The 23682-nt window shown below is 35.0% G+C and overlaps 1 pseudogene; it reads right to left on the reverse strand.

Annotated features, from left to right (window-relative positions):
• Positions 1-15505: 15505 nt before the first annotated feature.
• The window catches only part of LOC795699 (solute carrier family 22 member 13-like), a 29726-nt pseudogene continuing 21549 nt past the window's right edge, over positions 15506-23682 (reverse strand).

The raw sequence follows: 23682 nt of genomic DNA on the forward strand, positions 1-23682 counted from the left end.
AAACTCGTCACAGGTTTGACATTATCTGTGCACGCGCGCAGTCGAGATAATGAAGAAACAAAACGAAAAAACACCGAGAAGGACAACAGTATAACTGTTCATACTGCAACAGCTTCATACCATGTACTGTAAGGTGCGCATTTGGAGTCAGGCTGTTTCCAGTGATTGAATGTAGCTAGTGAATGGAGTGTGAGTGTGGTGTGTGCATGTTTGTGACCTGTCAGGATCGAGTTTATATGTATGTGCGTGTGTATGTGGGTGTATTCATGCGTCAAGTTTATATGTATATACACAAGTTTCATCCATGTTGTTTTGAACATCCGGTAGTATAGGTGTATATGCGAGTAATTTATAGGTGTATATACACGTGTTTTATGTATGTGTTGATAAGCAAAGTTTGATTTAAATCCTATACGGCACCTCATAAGGACACACGTGTATAATAGTACACAGGTATTACGTGAAGATTTTAAACAGATTTTAATTATGAAAACATTGATGTCCCCATTTCTCAAAAAGCTTTTAAATCATTCGGAATGGGGTTTTTTTCTTTTATTTTATTTTTTCAGAAAGTAAAAATTGCACCCAGTTTCTTGTGAGGGTTGTGATTAGGTAAAGTACATGGGTAAGGTAATAAAAAATAATGTTTGTACATCATAAAGACAATGACAACTTATAGAATCTCTCAACAATTCACAACAAATAAGCCTGCGTGTGTGTGTGTGTGTGCGTGCGTGCGTGCGTGTGTGTGTGTGTGTGAGAGAGGGAGAGAGAGGGAGAGAGAGGGACTTTGATTTATGAGCTTAATACTTTTTTTTTTACCAGTTGAAGGCGGTCTTAATATTCTGATAATGTAATGTAATGCTTGTAGGGCCAAGAACATTATTAAGTCAACAATGTATGTATGGGTTAAGTGATAAAAGTAGCAAGGACCATGTGGCCAAAAAAAAAGGGTATCCTGAAAAGCATTGATTATTATAGCTATTATTACTAATAATTTCCACTTTTAAAAAAAAAGCTAATAATGAGTATCTAACTTTACAATTGGGTATATTGAACTGATTCAATCAAAGGAAATACATTACACAAAAAAAATCTTGTTTATTTTGTTAAAAAATATATTAAATGCTAGTATAATGACAATATATTTGGTATATAAACTATTGCTGAGCCAAATAACATTTTATTAGAGGATTTTGGTAAATTATGGTCAAAATGTATAACTGTCAATAATTTATTTGTAAAAAGAATTACATTAAAATTTAACATTCCAGGTTCAGCGTAAGGTTAGACTAGTTTGGTATTTTTCATTAGTTTTAGTTTGTATTTCGTTTTGACTTTTTGTTTTCAAATTCAGTTAGTTTTAATTAGTTTAAGAGGTATATTTCCTAGTTTTTATCAGTTTCTATATTTTAAAATGTCTAAGTTTTTGTTTAGTTTTTATTAGTTTCAGTATTAGTTTCAGTTTTTTCTCTAAATAAGGATATTTGTTAGGTGCAAGATTCAAAATCAACAGGATAAATATTGTAGCTGTAGGCTAATAATAAACTCAGTCATACATGTTTTGAAACATGTATTCAGAGAACTCATGAACACTATCCTCTACCACTACCATCGACCCATCCTCAAATTCAAATACAACAGCCCACAAGATAGCAGTCACACAATATGTGTGCAAGGCTGCTCTGAAGTTAGACACACAGTAATGGGCAGGTTTGGATTAACCAAAGGGCATCATGGGCACAGGCCCAGGGGCACATCCACACTTAAATTTTGCCTACTCTTCATCACGAGGAAGACAAGTAAGAATCATTAATAAGTGTGTGTATTATGAAGGACTCAGATTCCTAGAACTGGATTGGAGAGGTGTTATCCAAATCATGTGCATTATAAGTTTGTAGATGTTATACATTAAAAATACCCTTAAAAACAAAATGTAGTACTGCTTCAGTGAACTTGAACAAGTATATTAAAATCTATTAATTTCCCCTAGTTGTATTAGCATTTTTTTTCAAAGTGTGCTTTAAATACTTTAAAAATAAGTAAAATCTTTTTAGTCTAGAAATATATGTACTGTATATCATTTATTTTATAAATGTGGGCAATACATTATAGATTATTTTTTTTAACAAATATTATATTAATCTTATTATTTTATTAAGCTAGGGGGCCTACAAGACATTGTGCCCAGGGGCCTCTAAATTATTAATCCGGGCCTGGTGATGGGCTTAGCAAATGCATTTGCGCTCATACAGTATGTGCGCCCATAGGTATTCTGGTCTTAAAAGGGAGGCGTGTTGAGGTGTATTGCTGGTGCGTTGCTATTTTGAAAAACTATAATAGATTTTTCAATAGACCAAAACAAAACGGTCTATTGTCCAGGGCAGAGCGCGTTAGTTATGCGCCTCGCTTACACACTACTTAATACACACAAGATGTAGAGCAATACGCAAATATCTTTAAATATGAAAAAGAATTAAAATATTAAGGATAAATATAGGATATAATAATGATATATATAGGATATAAATATAAAGGATTAAAATATTACAAAACATATTATTTTCTAGCTTACATACATTTAAAAACCACTGCCTTCATGCCTTCTTCATCTTGGGAGGCTTTTTCAGTTCATTCATAACAATTTGCTTTTGTATAATTTTATCATTTATTATATCCATATTTATATTTGTTTTATTAAAAACAAGCTTAGATTTGCCTACCTGTCGGGTTTTAGACCATATGGGGCACAGCATGTGTATTAGGATATAACTCAGGTTTTTGACCACACTTCGTTATTATTGTTCATTTATTCGTTTGCTGGAAATTAGAACAGAATTTAGAAATAGTTTAGAAACAAATACTTGCGCGTAACAAACAAAATTAATTATTTATAGGCTAATAAATCTGTGCTGCAAATGCTCTGTTTAACACAGTTTTTTCACTTACAAAGTCCTTATGTAAATAGCAAATGCGCTTATGGCGTGATGCAACTGGCTCTTAAAGGGAATGGGAGATGATCAACCCTTGTAGATCATGTGCCATAGCGCGAATCAGATTTTTCCATCCTTATATTAGCAAAAGTGGAAGCCCTTTGTGTTTTACAGTGTTGTACAGGAAGTGACAGTGTGAAGTACTAGTGGAGGTAAGTCACAAGTCTTCCATGTCCTGTCTAGAATCCACATGTTGTAGTCCTGCAGGTTTGGACAAAGCTGCCAAATGATGTTGTTTTCTGAGAGTAAGGTCCTAGCAGAATTTGTCAGGCAGGGGCTGTCACCAAGTCAGGGACGGGCTGCAAGATCTGGGAATCTGTTGGGATGGGCTAAGTGCTGCAACCAGCAAGAGCGGATCCTCCCTGAATTTTCACAGCATCTGCTCAAGCAGGCTTACTGAGGGAAAGGCCAGCTGAGTGCTAGAGTACCCTTACGTTTTTACACTCATAAATGCACAAAGGGAGAAACAAAAGACTTAGACACTGCCACTTAATGTGACACTGAGTTCAGTACTGATTTCCCGGGCAGTTGCAACAATTGAGTTCTTCTCAAGAGCTGGTCAGCTGGATCATACATAAGTCTCGCCCAAAGTTCATCCGTCCTGCCTGCAGTCTCTATACCAAAACTGTATGAAGAGCTAACAAGTCTATAAAGGTATCTTATTTTCGGCAGCCTCAAGCTTTTCACCCTTACAGCCTGCTAGTTGCTGTCGAGCACATCTAGCTGGCTTAGTCTGACAATTTCGCTTGATGGTCATTTTGCATCAAAATTGTTAAATCAATCAAGTTTATTATATTTTCTCATCAAAGTGGAAATCAGTTTACAAAATAATGAAAACTTGACTAACTGCTTCACTATCACTTTAATAATTAGTTTAATTCATATATTTTACATAGAGTTAAATATATTAACTTAAACTAAAGATCTCGCTGTGTTTAAAGGTAAAAAGACAAACGTAACTCCTCCATACCAACAGACCAAGATTGGCAGATTACAAACGATTACAAACTCTCGAATATTTGACCTGACAAGGCAGTAGATCTTCCAGAAAGAGACTGACAATGGCAGATGAAGCGTGTCGTGGAGCACACATCATGATAACAAACAGTAGCATGAAGATGTGTTCGGGCAGAGGAACTATCTAATCACACGTGACAAAAAATGCTTTATTTTGGGAAAACTCATAACAAGCCACTGAAGAAACGCAGATGCAGTGAGTTGAGGCTCTTTGACAAATTATGGGGTAGAAAAACATCTGCCTCGGCCTTTGTTGGAGGGCAGAATGTGGAGATAAACAGGAACTGACTTCAGAATGGTGTTAAATTGATCGTTGAAGGAAAACAAATTAGACAAAAGGCTTGGCCAAGTATGTGGTAAACCATACTGATTAAGATGTTCGCTGCCCTTGACAAATGTGACAACTGTCAGCCACTATATTCAGTGGCTTTTCTAAAGAGTTGTGAAAAAAAAAATCACACACTTTGTATTAAACTTTTTGTATATAAAATATCTGCTTTATAATAATACTAAACTCAAACATAAGCTTTATAACATGATAATACCTTTTGAATACTTTAGCTTATCAATGAAGATGATTTCTGCAGGAGTCCCATTATTCCACAAGGAAGTCACGGTGTCATCAAACTAGTGCTTTGTTTGTTGTTAACACATGCCCTAGTGGCAAATATTATATACTGTGCCTTTAAAGAAACACTCCACTTTTACCCCTCAGAGTTAATTTACGTTCACCATTATTGAATCAAGTCAGGTGGGAGCATTAATAGCTTAGCATAGCTTAGCTAAAAATCATGTAAATGAATTAGACCAATAGCATTTCAGTCAATAATGACAAAAGAGTTTTGAAAATTTTCCTTTTTAAAGACTGACTCTTACACTCACCAGTCACTTTATTAGGTACACCTTACTAGTATTGGGTTGGACCCCCTTTTGCCTTCAGAACTGCCTCAGCTGCACATCAATGATGCAAATCTCCCATTCCACCACATCCCAAGGGTGCTCTATTGGGTTGAGTTTTGGTGCCTATGGAGGCCATTTGAGTACAGTGAACCCATTGTCATGTTAAAGAAACCAGTCTGAGATTATTAATGCTTTATGACTTGGTGAGTTATCCTGCTGGAAGTAGCCATCAGAAGATGGATACACTGTGGTCATAAAGGGATAGACAAGGTCAGCAAGACTCAAGATGGACAGGAAGATGTAGTCTGTGGCATTGACATGATGCTCAGTTAGGCCCAAAGTGTGCCAAGAATATATACCCCACACTATTACACCACCACCAGCTTCCTGAACCATTGATACAAGGCAGAATGGATCCATGCTTTTAATGTTGATGATGCCAAATTCTAACCCTACTAACCAAATGTCACAGCAGAAATTGAGACTCATCAGACCAGGCAACATTTTTCATATTTTCTATTGTCCAATTTAGTGAGTCTGCGTGAATTGTAGCCTCAGTCTTCTGTTATTAGCTGACAGGAATGGCACCCAGCCTCAAGGTTTGACATGTTGTGCTTGGACAAAGATGCTCGTTTGCATAGTTCGGTTGTAACGAGTGGTTATTTGAGTTACTGTTGCCTTTTTATCAGCTCAAACCAGTCTGGCCATTCTCCTCTGGCATCAAGGCATTTTCGCCCACAGAACTGCGGCTCACTGGATATTTTCTCTTTTTTAGACCATTTTTTGTAAACCCTAAAGATGGTTGTGTGTGAAAATCTCAGTAAATCAGCAGTTTCTAAAAAAACTCAGACCAGCCTGTCTGGAACCAATAACCATGCCATGTTCAATGTCATTTAAATCCCCTTTCTTCCCCATTCTGATACTTGATTTGAACTGCAGCAGATCATCTTGACCATGTCTACATGCCTAAATGCTTTTTTTACATGTTGCCATGTTTGGCTGATTATAAATTTGTGTTAACGAGCAGTTGTGCAGGTGTACCTAATAAAGTGGCCAGTGAGTGTATACTGTAGTTATGTTATGTAAATACTACTAAGACTAATGAAAATTTAAATTTTTGAGGTTGATATTTTTAGGAACTCTACTTTTAATTCCAGCATAATAATATAGGTAGTTTGCTGCTGTAGCATGGCTGTAGCAGGTGCAATGATATTAGAAAATTGGCTCTATACAATCAGTATAACCAAAGTGATCACTTCAACATCTGTTTGAGTACTTGTTTTATTTTGCAAATTTGACCCTTGCTACATAAAAGTATAAATTGTTTTTAAAATAAAAGAAACATGAACCTCAAACTTGTGTTAACATCTGAATACTTAGTGTTTGGATGTGGCACGTGCTTTGTTTGTAGAGGAAGTGGTGCGCAAGCATGTGTGGTTTATTAGTGCACAATTCAGTATGGCATATGTCTCTATACAGAGCTTGTGCACACATGCCCTGACATTGAAAAGAAGAACCTGTTGAAAAAAAGTTGTTAATTTTGTTTAGTTGTTATTTTTATTTTTTATTTTTTTGTTTGGCATTCTTGTAGCTTGGTATTATTCCGATTTCACCTCTGAATCTAGTTGGTTTTGAGAATGTTTTAAGGGTATTTTCTGGACTTTGAATGAGTCAGGACTATTGCTGACTATGAAGGAGGAAAGAGCTGTCAGATTTCACCTAAAATATCTTTATTTGTGTTCAGAAGAAAAACAAAATAACACAATTTTAATTTTTTGATGAACTAACCCTTTAAACAAAGTTTGTACCTGTGATGTGCACCGATCCATCATCTCCCAGCAGGATGTTTCCAGCTTTAAGATCCCTGCAGGAAAACACAGCGAGTCGGTCTTTAAACACACAAACAGCTACGCAAGAACACAGGTGTGGATCTCTGCAGTACAAACATATTTTGAAAAAAATGTATGATTTGTAAAACACTAACATCATGCTAGGGGAAAAATATATATTGACACAAGTTTCCTAAAAATCTACCAAACACAGTATTAGTTCAAGTATTCTAAAAGCAGTAAAATAAAGAGCTAATGAGGTCAAATTTATTCATTCATTCATTCATTTTCTTTTTAGCTTAGTCCCTTTATTAATATGGGGTTGTCACAGCGGAATGAACCGCCAACTTTTCCAGTGCATTTTTTTCAGCAGTGGATGTCCATCCAGCTGCAACCCATCACTGGGAAACACACGCACTCATTCACACACATACACTACGAACAGTTTTAGCTTACCTAAACCTATGACACATGTCTTTGGACTTGTGGAGGAAACCAGAGCACCCGGAGGAAACCCATGCAAACTCCACACCGAAATGCCAACTGACCCAGCCGAGGCAAGGAGGATTTAACCAGAATTTAATATCAGAACTCTGCACTTTTTGTGTATTGTTTTGATTTGTAATCATCTTATAAACATCCAGAAGTTGCGGCCTTGTGTACATTTTTTATTTAAACTTACAGTCTTATAGACCACTTCAATGTGGTGACGCCATTGGTCCATGAACACTTCCAGTTTATTGTCAAACTATTTTATAACTGTAAAAAAGGAATTCCAATCAGACCTTCATGTGTAAAACAGCTATCGTAACATTTATTAATCAATATGTCAAGCTTTTTAAATTCCCAGAAGCTTTGAAAATTAAAAATGAATAATAGGAAATATGTTAGCACCTTTGTTATTGTTTACATCCCTCAAAATGGTCTATAAAACTAATTTGAAACATGGTTAAACTTTTGATCCCACTTTATATTAAGTGGCCTTAACTAATATGTACTTACACAGGTATTAATAGTTTGTTACAATGTACTTATTTTGTAAATACATGTATTTACTGTGTACTTATGCTGGATTAATACATATATGTAATTACATCTGTAATTAACTTTTGTAGTTACATTTGTAAATACACTGTTGACCATCCCTTACACCTTAACCCACCCTTAAACCTACCCATGCCACCAAACCTGTCCATAACCCAACCTCTATCCCAACTCAAATGCACCACAAGTGTTCTCAAATACATTATAAACACAGTATTTATTTTTTGATGTAAGTCCATAGTAGTTAAGGACACTTAATATAAAGTGGAACCAAACTTTTTTTATTATTAAAATAATGTAACAAAACATATGCTCACATGATGTAATGATCATATAGTTTCAGTGTTCTACTAAATGGAAAAGTAATCTATTTTAACTCGTCACATATTTTCTTAAGAGCAATATTAATAGTAGGTAAAGGACAAATATGTTGTAATATATAAAATAAAATGACATGTACAGCAATATGCTAGATATTCATCTAACTCTAGTGGGTATAATAATATACTGTATTAATATACATCATCTATAAGGAGCAGCTCACATGAATAAGTAGTTAATTTAAAATCATACATTTTTCTTGACTTAATTATGAATTTAATACATTTTGCAAACCCTATGATCCTGCTTATCCTAAATTTCGTTTCTCATCTCTTGCATGACCTTTTACTGTCCATCTGGGGGCAGCAGAGGTATGAAGAAAACTGAAGCCCATGGAAAGCAAGTCAATGGACCACTAAACAAGTCAATGTTTCAGTGATTATAACACACATTTTATAGCCATGATGATGTCCAATTATGCACTTCAGGGGTGCAAAACCATAAAAGCTTTCTGCATATTAGCCCCCACAGACACAAACACAAAGTGAGAGAGATTCATATACACACACAAAGTCACAGACCAAGACATTCAACTAGGCCTCAGTTGTTCATCCTTGCTGGGCAAATCTAAGCACACTAACACATGTCCACTCATGCGCATTTGGAGGTGTTCCTGAAGTCTAACACGTGTGGATTAGAACGGTTGAAACCATCTTGCTCTTGTTGAGCTGCCTGATAAACACTTGCATATTTCAATGACAGAACGAATGCATATTTCGTTAATTTCAAAAGCGAGACAAAAACAATGGTTCAAATAACATTTGTATAAGAATAAAATGTCAAAATATGAGGGGAAATTATAAAGATGGCATTTTCCCAGCCTGATGTCATGAGAAAACGGCATAGCACACCTACAAATGCATATCTACATCTTTATAACCTACATCTTGGCTAGTAACTTAACAGCAAGTTTGTTGTTGTACTTTTGCTTATTTTTCATTTTTGGCTGTATTGTCCCTTTAAGAATTCAATTTCTTAATTCTACTTAAAATAGCTTCGCAAAGTTAGTATAATCTCCAACTCATCTTAAAGAAATTTTCTGAAATGACTTTGCCATTTTCAAATGAATAGTAACTAAGCATTATAACACAACACTAACTGCAGCATACTATTGGCACAACACATGATGAGTTCTCTGAAGTGATATCAATGACTGATAACGTAGGCAATGATTGGTCATGATTCTGTGATGTGATTTTTATTGCTACGCTTTTCAAACATCAACCTCAACACCTTTTTTGAAGTGAACTTTCGCATGATTAGTTGATCTGATTAGATTAGATGGTCTGTTTTTGTACTGTCATAAATGCAAAACTAAACGCAACGCATCCAGATTGTGATACCCTTTTCTCCTTAAACACGCTAGAACTACCATGATACTAACACCGATACTTGTCGCTGACTTTTTAAGAACTTTTCAAATCATTTCTTATAAACTTATTTTAAAAAGGTTTAGGAATTGCACTTTTTTCCTGAACTTACAGGATTTCATGTTTATTTTGTTCACTTTATTCTTAAGAATACTTCTCTGAATCCAGGTTCAAATTAGCTGGACTTGAGACTGGCCTGAGTCATTTTGATGTTTTTTTTTTATGATGTTTTCTCCTTTTCATAAAAAAAAAAAAAAAATTAATAACACTGGAGTGGTGGCACAGTGGCTCAGTGGTTAGTACTCACAACTCACAGCTGGTTCGAGTCGCGGGTTGGGCCAGTTGGCGTTTCTGTGAGGAGTTTGCAAGTTCTCCCCGTGTTCACGTGTTTCCTCCGGGTGCTCTGGTTTCACCCACAGTCAAAAAATGTGTGCTATAGGTGAGTTGAATCAACTAAAATAGGCCGTAGTGTAAAGCATGTGTGTGAATGTGAAAGTGTATAGGTGTTTCCCAGAATTGGGTTGCAGCTGGAAGTGTATCTGCTGTGTAAAACATATGCTGGAGAAGTTGCCGGTTCATTCCGCTGTGCAACCTTCAAGGAAAATTAATGGGTGAATAAATAAAACTGGACACTGTAAAATACCTTATAGAAAAAAACAGAAAAAGCTACTTAATATTCTCTTTAAGTGTTAAATTGAAGAAAAAAAAACTAAATATGTTACAAATAACATGATAAAAAGTAAGTAGTATATAGTAATTTATCAGGTCAACCAATTCAAAACTTTCATATATTGTGTACCTATGTGTTACCTTTAAATATGTTCATTTTTGTGAGATTTCTGAGACCCTGAAAAACTTCTTTCAACGTCAAAGCTATACTGGACTCGTCCAGCAGTTCGGCCTTCGTAATTACTGTATGTGCTTGATGATGTCCAACTATATATAAAATAAATTGACACACAATAGTCGAGATTGTACCTGCTAAAAGACACATTTTCAGCAATCCCAAGTGGACAACAACAGATGGGGTTTGAAACTTTTTGAGGTTGTTTATATTTGACCACTTCCAGTGTTAGTTAAAAGCTTGCTCAGCTGGATTGTTTTAAAAGTATAAACACTTGTGTAGTCCAATACATTTAATCAGCCACAAAGAACTACATACAGTAACATTGATTATGGCATATGTTGTGAGAAACTACACCATAATACGATGCTCATAATTCACAAAAATTGTGTCAAATCAGAACACAATTTGCTACAATGAAAAACACATTTAAACACATTAGGATAACAAAAGTGTTCACACTAAAAGAGCAACATGGATCATTCACTCATTCATTCATTTTCTTTTCAGTTTAGTTCCTTTTTTTAATCTGGGGTCGCCACAGCGTAATGAACCGGCAAATTATCCAGCGTGTGTTTTACGCAACGGATGCCCTTCCAGCTGCAACCCATCTCTGGGAAACATCCATACACACTCATTCACACTCATACACTATGGAAAATTTAGCCTACCCAATTTACCTATTGCGCAAGTGTTTGGACTGTGGGAGAAACCAAAGCACCCGAAGGAAACCCACGCATATACAGGGAGAACATGCAAACTCCACACAGAAACGCCAACTGACCCAGCCGAGGCTTGAACCAGCGACCTTCTTGCTGTGAGGCGACAGCACTACCTACTGCACCACTGCGTCGCCCAACATCAATCATTCAGTGTCAAATCAAAGTATAGAAATGTATTTTTATATAGAATATATTTTTTTGAATATTTTACCGAAAAAGATCAAATTAATAGTGATGAAAGTGAAAGGCAAAATTTTAAATGCAATGTTTTTAATTACAACGTAATCCACTATTTTGTATTTACAAATTGAATTGAGAATTGGCACCAAATTAGTGAAGGATAAAAATGCCTGTAGAAAGATGAGAGTACATCTTTAAAAATAAAAAATAAAAATCAGCTCTATCAGTATCAGAATACAAGATATAGGAAGTATTGGAAAACCAGTCAGTGTCTGGTGTGACCTCATTCTGTGCAACGCATCTCCTTCGCATAGAGTCAGTCCAGTTGTTGATGTATGGAAGGTTGTTGGACTGTGGAAAGTCTGTCCACTCCTCTTTAATGGCTTAGGATGTATAGTTGCTGGATATTGGCAAGAACTGGAACACGCTGCCATATACAGTATGCTGTATACATGGATACAGAGCATTCCAAACATGCTCAATGGCGGATATGTCTGATGAATATGCTAGCCATGCAGGAACTGAGAAGTTTTTAGCTTCCAGGAGTTTTGTACTTATGAAGAGTTCAGAAGCAAAAGCCACTAAACGCCACTTCCGCCAAAAATAAGCTAATGACAATGAGTGAATGTTTTAGGCACGTACTACACCATCAACAAATAGATTTGTTGCAAATCACCCAAATCCCAGTGTCAGCGCATTCAGAAATAACAGTTTGTTGGCAAAAGCCACTAAACTCCACCTGTCTTTGACAGCAAAAGTCCTTAAATCCTGAGAACCAATCAGAAACACAAATCGAATCATATGTTTTCAATGTAGCAGCGCGCTGATAAGCCGGCTATTATGAGGAGACATATTCGGCTTACGATTTCAATTTTTAAAAGACTGACTGACATGAACTAGATGAGCCTCTCCAACTGTCAGTGAATGACAAATGAAAACGTCTCTTATTTCAAAACTCTCTGCATTATAAGAAAAAGAAAACACAATGTGCAGTCGGAAGTGTAATATGCATTCATGACGTGTTTTTGAGCAGCGATGCTACTTTGAATAAATCTGATTTACTATAAAATAAACAGCAACTCCATTTCACTAAAGATGTTCTTTTATCCCATGTGGATGCTATGATGATAAACACGGGACCATGACCTTAAGTATGGTGAGAATGAATGAATGATATCTTCTTTTTGTCCAGTAGGCCTACATTGTTTTATTTGTTAATGTAAGCTATTTTTTAAAAGATAAATATAATGTGTAAAACTATACATAATTTATATTACTTCATAATGCCTATACATCTGATAAGCTTTTTATATTAATGGACAATGCACAGATATTGATGTTAATTATGTTTTTACTAGGGCTGTCAAAATTAGCGTGTTAACTAACGTGATTAATTTTAAATATTCAACGCGTAAAAAAATATTGCAAATAACGCAGTTGCAGTTTTTCTTTTATTTGCTTTTGTGGGCGACGTGTGTTCAGGGCATGCATAAAGGCGACCTAGGTGGCTGCCTTGGGCAGCAGAATAGTGAGCGAACCCCCCGGTCTTCATTTTCATTCGCTATACCACCCCCTCCCTCAAGGTCCTTACTTTAATTCGCAAACCAGTCACTTTCGGGTTGAGGGGGCGCGACTGCCGTTTGCCTAGAGCGTTAGTTCAGCTTGCTCCGGCCCTGCATGTGTTTAACGTGCAAAGAAATTTGGATAAGACCAAGGACGCGCTCTTAGAAGGAAAGTTTTAGTATAAAAATTCGGATCTTTAGACTTTAACTGCTGTTCAGCAGTTCACGCTCATTCAACATATTTTCATTCAGGATACTGCATGGTGAATGGAAAGAAAAGCTTCCACATTTCGGGACCCGCGTGATCCTTTAAGATAATCAAAATTTGCTGCTTAGTAGACTCATAATTATCCTAATCATAAAAGCGGAGTGTTGGTGTCCATTTAAGTGTACTGTAGTGAAAGTGGCAGATGAAGTCGCAAGGTGTCAAAGACAGTCAAAGCCCTATTCTCTGCCTTAAGCTACTTCCATGAGCCCTCACATTTCATAAGATTGACGTGTTTTCCCCCTACACGCAACTTTTGTAAAGCATCTGCTTCACGTTGCTGTGTCAAAATCCTTGCTTGTAAAATACAGCCATTCTTTAGAACGCTTAGTTTAAGCAAATTTGCTAAACGCAATCATGTGTGTTCATGAATCTGAAGGGATCCCTCGTGTTCGTGTGTGTGTGTGTGTGTGTGTGTGTGTGTGTGTGTGTGTGTGTGTGTGTGTGTGTGTGTGTGTGTGTGTGTGTGTGTGTGTGTGTGTGTGTGTGTGTGTGTGTGTGCGTTTGTAGTCCACTTAGAATCCTACATGGAAATCATTTTTGTTTGTTATTGGCATTAATTGTTTTGAAATTCAAGTGGCACTTAAATGTGTTTTTATTTCTGTAATAAATATGGCGTTTCATGATTAATCATGATTAATTACAATAAAAGTGTGATTAATTACGTAAATTTTTTTTCATTATTTGAAATCCCTAGTTTTTACACAACATTATTTGAATACACCAAGCTTAGTTTACAATGTTTGCAATATTTACATTGTTCTACTTACATTAAATCAAAATTCTAAATATCAGAAATGACATCAGATTGTCAGATTTGCCTTCTGCTTTTTCCCTGGTTTATCACAGCGAAATGAACCGTTACTTACTTGACAGATGTATATATTTTATATTTCAGGTGGTTTGTGTAATGTGTTTTATGTTTGGTAAAATAATTTCTAATGGCATTTTCATTTTCAACTAATTACACTGCCTTGTTCTAATAGGTGGCTTTAGAGGGATTTGCATAAAAAGCAGAAGTTGATTTAGCTGGTTTTGATGCAAAAGAAAATTTACCTTGTTAAAAAACAAAGAATTGTCTAGAGTGTCATTAAAAAAAAAAAAAAGTATTTTATTTACTAGCTAATAACCTTTTCATTACATATAAAATAAAATAAAAACTTCTGAACCTTATCAGAGGAGCCTGATAGAAAATGCTTATTTACAAGAAAAGAGGACCGATGGATTTAGAGGTTTTTGCACCTGAGCTCTTAATATAAAGTATATGTGTACATGCAGTATGCAATAATGGGACAGATCACTTCATTTGTTTCTTATTTTAAATAGTGAATGCAGTTGTAAGTTCAGCAAGCAGTTTCTGAGATTTCAGGATTCACCCATTCATTTAGACAGGACTTTGGTCTTGGATGAACTGCCCAAAGGTATTGCAAATATGGTCGCAGACTAAACAGACTTTCCTTGAAAGGGACTTTGGTGAAACTCCTGTCCTCGGTTAGTCTGTTCAAGAGCAGACAAGTTTTAATGTACTTAAGCTTCCAGAAATTGTGTACAGATCCTTGGAACACTGCCATGCAGCAACATGAGGTGATATTTGTGGATGAATGGCATCTCTGTGCTTTTAAAACGCCATCAATAACATGCAGCTGTGTTTGTCGTCTATAACATATGCTTGTCCATACAATTATCGTACCGCTACCATGGACCACTCAATTCACAATGCTGACATCAGCAAACAGCTCACCCACACAACATCACATACACTGTCTGCCATCTGCCCTGTACAGTGAAAATTAATCTGTATTAAAGAGAACACCTTTCAAAATTGACAGACGCCATCAAACGTGAGTCAATTATGAACTGCAGTCAGATTGAGACCCCCATGAGGACGAAGAGCATGCAGATGAGACGGTTTCTGACAGTTTGTCCAGATTGCTGCAACAGCTGTTTGCACGGCTGGTCTCAGATGGTCTTGGAGGTGAAGATATTGGATATGGAGATCCTGCGGTTCCATGTTGTCTGCGGTTATGAGGCCGGTGGGATGTACAGTAATCTAAATTCTCTAAAACCCATTTGGAGACAGCTTGTGGTGCAAACATTTACAAGGGGCAACAACTCTAGTGGATATTCCTGTTGTACGCATGTCAAGTATGCACACTCCCTCAAAGCTTATGACATCTGTGGCATTGTGCTGTTTGATAAAGCTCCACATTTTACACCCCCACCCCATCTCACCCACTCCATTTTTACTTTTCTACATGATTTACATTCAGTGTCGTTTTTTATGTTTCTTCATTATAATAATTGCTAAAATTATTAATAAATTATCAAATTTTGGGGCTGTCTAGTGGATTCTTTTATTGATTGTTTGGTTTTTATAAGTATTGAAGAAAAAACACTCATATATCATAAATATATCACAGATGTTTACTTTCTTTCATTGAAAAGATAAAAAAGTACAAATTTATTTTAAATTACTAAAACTTTACAAACATGATGCAGCAAGAAAAGTAAACCTGATAAATAAACCAAGTTTACTTATTTATAAAATCTATCAATTTCATAAACAGCTATTGTTTCAAACAGCAGTACAAATCTCAAAATTTTGTGCTCTTGAGAACCAGTCCTTGCTCCTTATTCAGTCCTTTTTCAATGCTGGCTTTATTTAATCCCCTGAAAATGAAATATTAAGAAAACAATTTATTAAAATAATCTTAATCATTTATTGTAAAAGTTGTAATGTATATAAGCCTGTTTCCACCACAGGATTAAATGAATGAATGAATGAATGAATGAATGAATGAAGAACAATAAAAGTGACTGTTGCCATTCTTTTTATAACTCGTAATTCTGAATTTTCTTTTCACAATTTTCAAAAAACAAAAGCAAAACTAAAACGACAAAACGTAAAAAATAAAGAAACGAATTCAAACTCATCACAATGTACAGCAAAAGTCTGTATGTGAGATAACAGATTTTAAATGGTTAGAGCAGAGATGCCCAAAGGTGGCCCAGAGAAACCTTTGATTTGTCCCGCCATCTCATTTGAGAATGTTGGGGAGGGTTGGGGGTAATGTCTTTACATATTGTCATTTCTAATGTGTTTGTAAACCTTCGTTTGTTTGTTTTATTGTTAAGCTACAAATAATGCGTATTTGCATTAAATGTTGTAAATAAATCCGATTGTTTTTTAACATACTGTTGCTTGATGGATAGACCAAAATTCCCGGGGACCAGAAGTCCCCGTTAAGCAAATCAAGACAAAGGCAGTTGCAAATCTACAAGTGTATTCAGCAATAAACTCCATTGTGTTGTAAATAGAATTCTTGTTTTCATTATTATAAAATATAAAAAATATAAAACACATTAGTTAATATTACAATACATTAGTTGAAAGTTAATACATTAGTTAATACATTAGTTATATAGTTAATATGATTAAAGTAATGTCTTCTGTTTATTTTGAAAGAACTGAGGAAATGATCCATGGCAATGTTTATACTGGTCTTTGGCCCACTGTCCTCACTCAAGTTTGGTTTTTGGACTTTTATAAGAAAAAGTTGGCACCCCTGGGATAGAGAAACGTGAGGGCAGTTAAAAAAATGAAAATGCGAAATAAGCTTAAAATAATGAACAAAACAACTGTGAGATTTAGAATGGCTATAAATTCAGAATTGCAAGAGATAAACTCAGATTTCTTTGAATGCAAGAAAAAACATGTCAGAATTGACAAATTTGGAAACTTGGAGAAAAAAAACTGCAAGAGACGAACTCTGACACACAAATCTAGAAGTCTGAAAAACTCATTTGAGAAGAGATTGCTATATTTTATTTCCTCATTCCTGAAAATATTTTGTTTACCTCTGACTTGTTTAGATTTTTCTCTCAGATTTCTGACATTTCTTAGAATTTTGATCTCACACTTAGTTGAAAGAGTTTGACTCATAATTGTCAAAAATCAAGTTTATAACTTTAGGTTACTTTAAGTAAAATCCACAGATCTGAGAAGACAAGTCTTATTGAAAAATGTTACCCCACTTACTGTAAAAGAAGTCAGAATTGTAAGATATAAACTCTGATAACCTTTTGGATTATTTTATCCCATGGCAGAAACAAGCTTGCACACTTAATAAGTGAAAAGCCACTAATATAAGAAATATAAGCAGTATAAACGCACATGCTCTCATCCGCAGGGATATCTGTGTGGTCCTGCAGGTCAGTGTTCAGTGTTTCTGGAAGCAGGAAGGTCAGAGCTCCTCCAACAAAAGGCAGCGAGCCGTATATGATCATAGGAATGGCATGATGATAAACGTCCAACAAGCCAATCAGAGGAGCCAGAATACCAGCCACACGGGCACACATGGAGTTCAGGCCCACCCCATTCTGCCTGTATTAATGCATTCATCAATGAGAGCTCATATAGACTGCATAGTTGAATATAGTGAGTGTTCATGCAGGTTGTTAATTACACACCTCACAACTGTTGGGTAGAGCTCAGCGGTGTACACGTATACAATGGAGAAGGCCGCAGAAATTGAAAACTTCCCAAACACTGCGGTTACAGTCACAATTATAGGATATTCTGGAGGAAATTTAAAAAAAAACACAGAAATCAACAACCTTGCAGTTAGCTTTCCACAAAATATTTTAAGGGTTTGTTTACCTCAAAATTATTATTGTCATATTTTGTTTACTTTCATGTCAATCCAAACCTTAAGATATTTATCAATCTTCAAAACACTAAAGGAGACTTTTTGTAATCAAATTTGAAAGAATTGAGATGTTGAGACAATGAGACGTGCTCACTTTACATCATGTAAATATTTAATTTCGGTGTTTAAAGTGATCACTTAAGTTCACAGCATTCAAAATAGGTCATAGAAGCTCAGTCATGATAGTTTAAGGTGTGAGAACTAATCAGGTTCATTTGTATGTGTCAATGTGCCCATATGTACCCATATGATTTGTTCACACGAAGTAAGTACAGTAAGTATGGTCATCTGTTTGCATTTACAGATCAATGTTTATAAATGCAGTAATTCAATATGTTCATCATATTAATTTATCATGTCTGTAGGAGCCATGTGTTTACTTTTTTGAAAGGTTGATGTTGTTAATAATGTTTAGTTTATTTTTTTGAAGATGTGCACCCTCTGTAATTTAAGCTTGGTGGCCTGCTGGGAGGAGTTGGTTTTTAGACATTACCATCTGTTTTTTCTTCTGTTTGTTTGTTTGTTTGTTTGTTTGTTTGTTTGTTTGTTTGTATAGTTTTTTGTGGCTGAAGTTGTTTGATTTTGGTAATTTTGTATCAGTTTTATGTTCCTTTTTGTAGTTAAGTTTACATTAAACAGCAACAAATGCAACTTGGTGTAAAGGTATTTTAACAAATGAAACATCTAGACGCCTTAATAGACCAAAGATGAGACTAATGTGGCATTTTGATTAAGAATAGTTATAACAGTGTCTTTAAAAAAATACTTGGATTAAACAACTCAATTTAAATAATGATTTGAACTTGTATTTATTTATTTATTTATTTATTTATTTATTTATTTATATATACTTGTTTATTTTTGTTTTGAGTCTTTTCAAAGTTCAGATTTTAGTCTGTTACATATTTTATAAACAAAAACGATTTGTGTTTTGAGGATGAATGCATTTCTTCAGGGTTTAGATTGACATTACCATTAGTCAAATATTTTATGTTATGTATATTTTATGTCAAATATTTTGAAGTGTGAGAGTTTTTTGTAAACTGGGTGACAAACGTAAAACTTTTAATCTAAAAAATGACAAGCCAGTTCAAGGTTAGCGAACAACCTAAAATTCTTCTTTGTCTAGGTCATGCTAACAGGACCACATACTTTCTTTTTTCATTGAGTTACATATACCATGCATAAAAAACAATAATAATTGAGCTATATAAATATAAACATTGGTCAAAAGTAGAGAACATTTTAACTTATTTCTAGTTATTAGTGTTATTCTGCTAGAGTGGTGGTTAATTTATTAATAATCTGACAAACTATGTTTAACTGGCAGCCAAACATTCCAGGTTTCAGTGAATTTGCAAGTTGGTCAGTCTTACTAAAGTCACTGAAACTCTTTGAAGGCAGTTTTCACAGATGTTCTACAGTACATCCCTGTTTTTGACTACTGTAACCTTCATAATTTTTCAAATCTTTCTTCAAGCTTTAGTCATTGCTGTTCTCTAATTTTTCGGTCAAGTTCCCTAATCAGTTTGTAAAACAGTGTTCTGTGGATAATAAAGCCACATTTGAAATCCCTTCATACATTGAACATTGAAGATTAAATCATTTCAAAAGCAAGCATTTATAAATCATTCTCTAATTTTGATCTCCACTGGATATAAATGTCAAATGTCACATGGAAAAAGTCTGGACACTCTTTTGAATTTCCCGGTTTGTGTATCAGAACATACGGTCCTTGGCAGGTCTTCAAATTTGGAAGATCAAACCTCAAATGAACAACATGACATGACATCTCACAATGTGACATTATTTATTCAATAAAAATAAAGGTTTAGGACACAATGTGATTCAGATGCCTTCAGATGTTGTGCAAAAACAATGTTGGAAGCTGTTTGGACAGAACTGTGTGAAGGTATAGTGTCCATAGTCAAATTGGAGTGATATAAGCACAACAAGTGTCTTTTTTTAAATTCCCTGATATTAAAATAGGATCCACATTGATTTTGAAGCCCACTGCAATGTGACGTCGCAGTGCAGTTTTCCCTGCCCACTGAATTAATTGACAGGCATGTATAAACATGTCCACATGACAGGATTTGCAAAGAAACTAGGATTAAAAGATTTGTTCCAACTATCTTTTGCTCCTAAAGAAGCAGTAAGCAGTACAAAGTGGTATATTTTGTAGCTATTTGAACTATATTTTTGAGCTAAGTAATTGATAACCACTGGATAAGGAGGCTTCAAACATACATCAAGAGTACCAGTTATTGGACGCTAATCAGGATTATTTGAGCATAATGGATCTCCATACTGTCACAAGATGAGCAAAAACAGCACAACACGTTAAACACGTAAGTGTGTTTGTATGCACAGTGAACATTGTAACAGCATTTGCATGTGGCTCATTCATCTTATGCGGTATCCGTGACTGTGAGTCAGAGTTAATTTTGACAGCAAATTTTGATTTAGTTTTAGTCTTGATCTTTCGACTAAAATTCCATTTTAGTTTTAGTCATATTTTATTCAAATAAATTTACTCTAGATTTAGTTAATTAAAATATATTTGGTTTAATTTAAGAGTAATTTAATTAAATATTGTAAACATGTATTTATAGAAAATATTCTAACTTAAATTACTTATCAAACTTATCAAAATATATATAATAGATTTCTATTGAAGACCAAAAATTTGATATTTATTAAAATGTATTAAAAATTTAATATTTATTTATATCATAAGTCAAATGCAAAATTATGTGTCGGCAAGAACAGTAGACTACTAAAAATGCAGGATTTTGCGATTATTTAGCGAGCCCTTTTTTTAACGTGGTAAAATACTAGTCTTTTTAACCAGTTTATTGAACAAATTCATGCAATTAAATCTTTGAAAGGCTTAAAATAATCCACTTTGCAATGGCAGTCTATTGAATATTTCCAATCGCATCCCTCAATCTCATTCTTGTCTATTTTTAACAGTCATGAAAATGTTAGTATATTTTTATTATAGTTGTCGTCATCATCACTTTTTTGGTAGAAACTTGTCACGAAAATTATGACAATTTTTTTTCTTTAGTGAAATTAACACTGGTTAAATTGCCAACATTGGAGCCCTTTAAAGTGATACTTTTCTATATATAACCTTATCAGTCTCAGATGATTCATTCATTTATTTATTTTGTTGACTTAGTCCCTTTATTAATCTGGGGTCGCCACAGCGGAATAAACCGCCAACTTAACCAGTATATGTTTTACGCAACGCATGCCCTTTCAGCTGCAACCTATTACTAGGAAACATACACACTCATTCACACACAATTATACACTTCGGTCAATTTTAGCATACCCAATTCCCCTGTACCACATGTCTTTGGACTTGTTGGGGAAACCGGAGCACCCGGAGAAAACCTACACGAACACGGGAAGAACATGCAAACTCCGCGCTCTTGCTGTGAGGCGAGCGTGCGTTCTCAGATTATTTTAGAGTTTATTTGCAGAGCTCTCCCTACAGAATTGCAGTCAGGATGAGTTCTGGATTTTGGACTATTGCAGCACCTTGCTTTTTCCAGCTGTTCTGTTGTACAGTAGATTTGCTGGTGTGCTTAGGATTGTTGTCTCATTACATTACTCAATTTTGGTGAGGTTTTAGCTGTGGGATGGGCATTGTGTTAACAGACCTGAAGACTTCAGTGCAACAAACTGCCACATTTGCTGATGATGTTAAAGTATTTGATTAGACGTGCCTGACTTATTTTTGTTTTTGCAATATGCGGTTATTAATCTGATTTATTTTCCCAATTTTATAACCTGCCAAGTATAAGATAAATACATATGTCCTCGTATAAAAGAATTAAATTTCATAGGGTGTGCTAACTTTTTTTTGACTGTATTTGGAGCTACGGTATACAATTATAGTTATATATATTTAATAAATAAATTCAATATAAATTAAAATAAATGTAAACATTGACATTATTATTTACAAACAGTTAAGAGAAAATGTAACATCTCTCACTCGCTGGAATAGCAGGAATAATCAGGCAGGCTGTGCCTCCAAGTAGCAGAAAGACACTCTGGCAAATTCTCCGTCCAAAGCGCTGAATGAGAGGAAAGCAGGACAGCCGTGCAGGAAACTCTGCCATGCCAAAGATGAGTTGAGTCAGGTAAATGTCCAGGCCGAAGTTCCCCACATTCAAGCTGACACCATAGTAAACTAGTGATGTCACAAACCTTTGATAACATAAATAAACACATGATAAGACATTCGCCTTCTTTGTTATCAGTTTTTCTCAGCTCGGTTTGGTTGTAATTTTAATGATGTTTATTTGGTAAAATGTTTTTTGTGCTGTTGTATCTGACATTTAATATCCAAAACTAGAGGTCTACCCTCATAAAACTCTTAAATGTATAAGGGTTTCCAGATTTATAATAAATTTGTGATAGCCTGTCATAACTTACCACATATAGCACATGATGAGAGCTCTCTTTCTCAGGTAAGCCACTCGGAACAGGTCTATCATGGTGCTTGATTTGGCTGTGTTCTCTGCTTCCATCTGATAATGCAGATGTCAACTCAACATTAAAAAACTACTTTGAATTTCATGGACCAGATTTACTAAGCAAATTAGTGTAAGACCACTATCAGCCCCATCAGAAGTGGACATCTGTGCAATCCTTGATGTTTTTCTGTTTTTTATAAAACTAGTGTTACTAGATAATATTAAAGTATTTGGGAAAATGTAAGTACATATAGTGAGTCAGCATAGTATACATTATTGTTCCAGAGGTTTTATTATATTTTAAAGAAACAAATCTTGTATAATGTGCTTTTAAGCTGACTGCAACCTATGCAGCTTTAATCTATCAAAAACAAGTGAAAATAGCATTCCTTAATTACTCAATACATGTTTCTGTGCAAAATACAATGACAGCTTTTCTCCACATAAAATGGTAAAATATTATAAAGTGACTGTCAGATCAGTTCTGGAGATTCCGATTAGGGCTGATCTGTAACTGGGCCATTCATTCACCCAGACACATTTCATATTTAATCTGTTTCTCACAGTTTAATATTTACTGAATAATCTAAATGATATTTGATTAGGTGTACAGCATCCAGAATTTGCCAAACTACACTAATGACTGGATTCCTTAAATATATCTTCTTTCCATTGCTGTTCTGCAATGTACCCTTTTTACACCATCTGGGTGCTTTTGAATGATTTCATTATGATGTTTCTAAAAAAGACTTGAATAAAAAAGAAAATTGAATAAAAATGTTTATGAATCACTAGAAGATGAAATCCAAATTTAAAATGTGAATTACATTTCATAGTGCATCCTTATTATGATCACTATGTACTTTGTTGCACTCTTGTTTGTACTTTAAGGACTGTCTGCACTGGAAGCTCCTAAGACAAATTCCTTGTGTGTGCTAGTACACTTGGCAATAAGGCTCTTTCTGATTCTCATGATACATGATTTATTAAAAGTCTTCAACAAATGTGGTCAGCTGCTGTTAATATCATTTTGTTTCTACTTTTTTGAGAGGGGTCTGGATGCAGACTTGGTGTAGCTGCAAGCAGAGCTGCATGTAATGCTTTTAATGCGCACACCTAACCCCACCACTAACTCTACCTCTCACAGTAATGTCATTAGCTCCATTGAGTGCATTTTGTCTTACATTGCAAGTCTGAGATACGCAGTCTGTATGCAGATACTATTGACTTTTTCATTGCATGCCATTAGTAATTCCTGGAAGGATTTTTTAATTTTTTAAATTTTTGCTTAAACAGAAGCTATTGGAAAATCTTGCCCAGTGTGTTTTAAATAGTAAATATTTTTTTATTTGCAGTTCTTTACATAGTGA

Source organism: Danio rerio, chromosome 24 (genome assembly GCF_049306965.1).
Source record: "Danio rerio strain Tuebingen ecotype United States chromosome 24, GRCz12tu, whole genome shotgun sequence".
Taxonomy (NCBI): domain Eukaryota; kingdom Metazoa; phylum Chordata; class Actinopteri; order Cypriniformes; family Danionidae; genus Danio; species Danio rerio.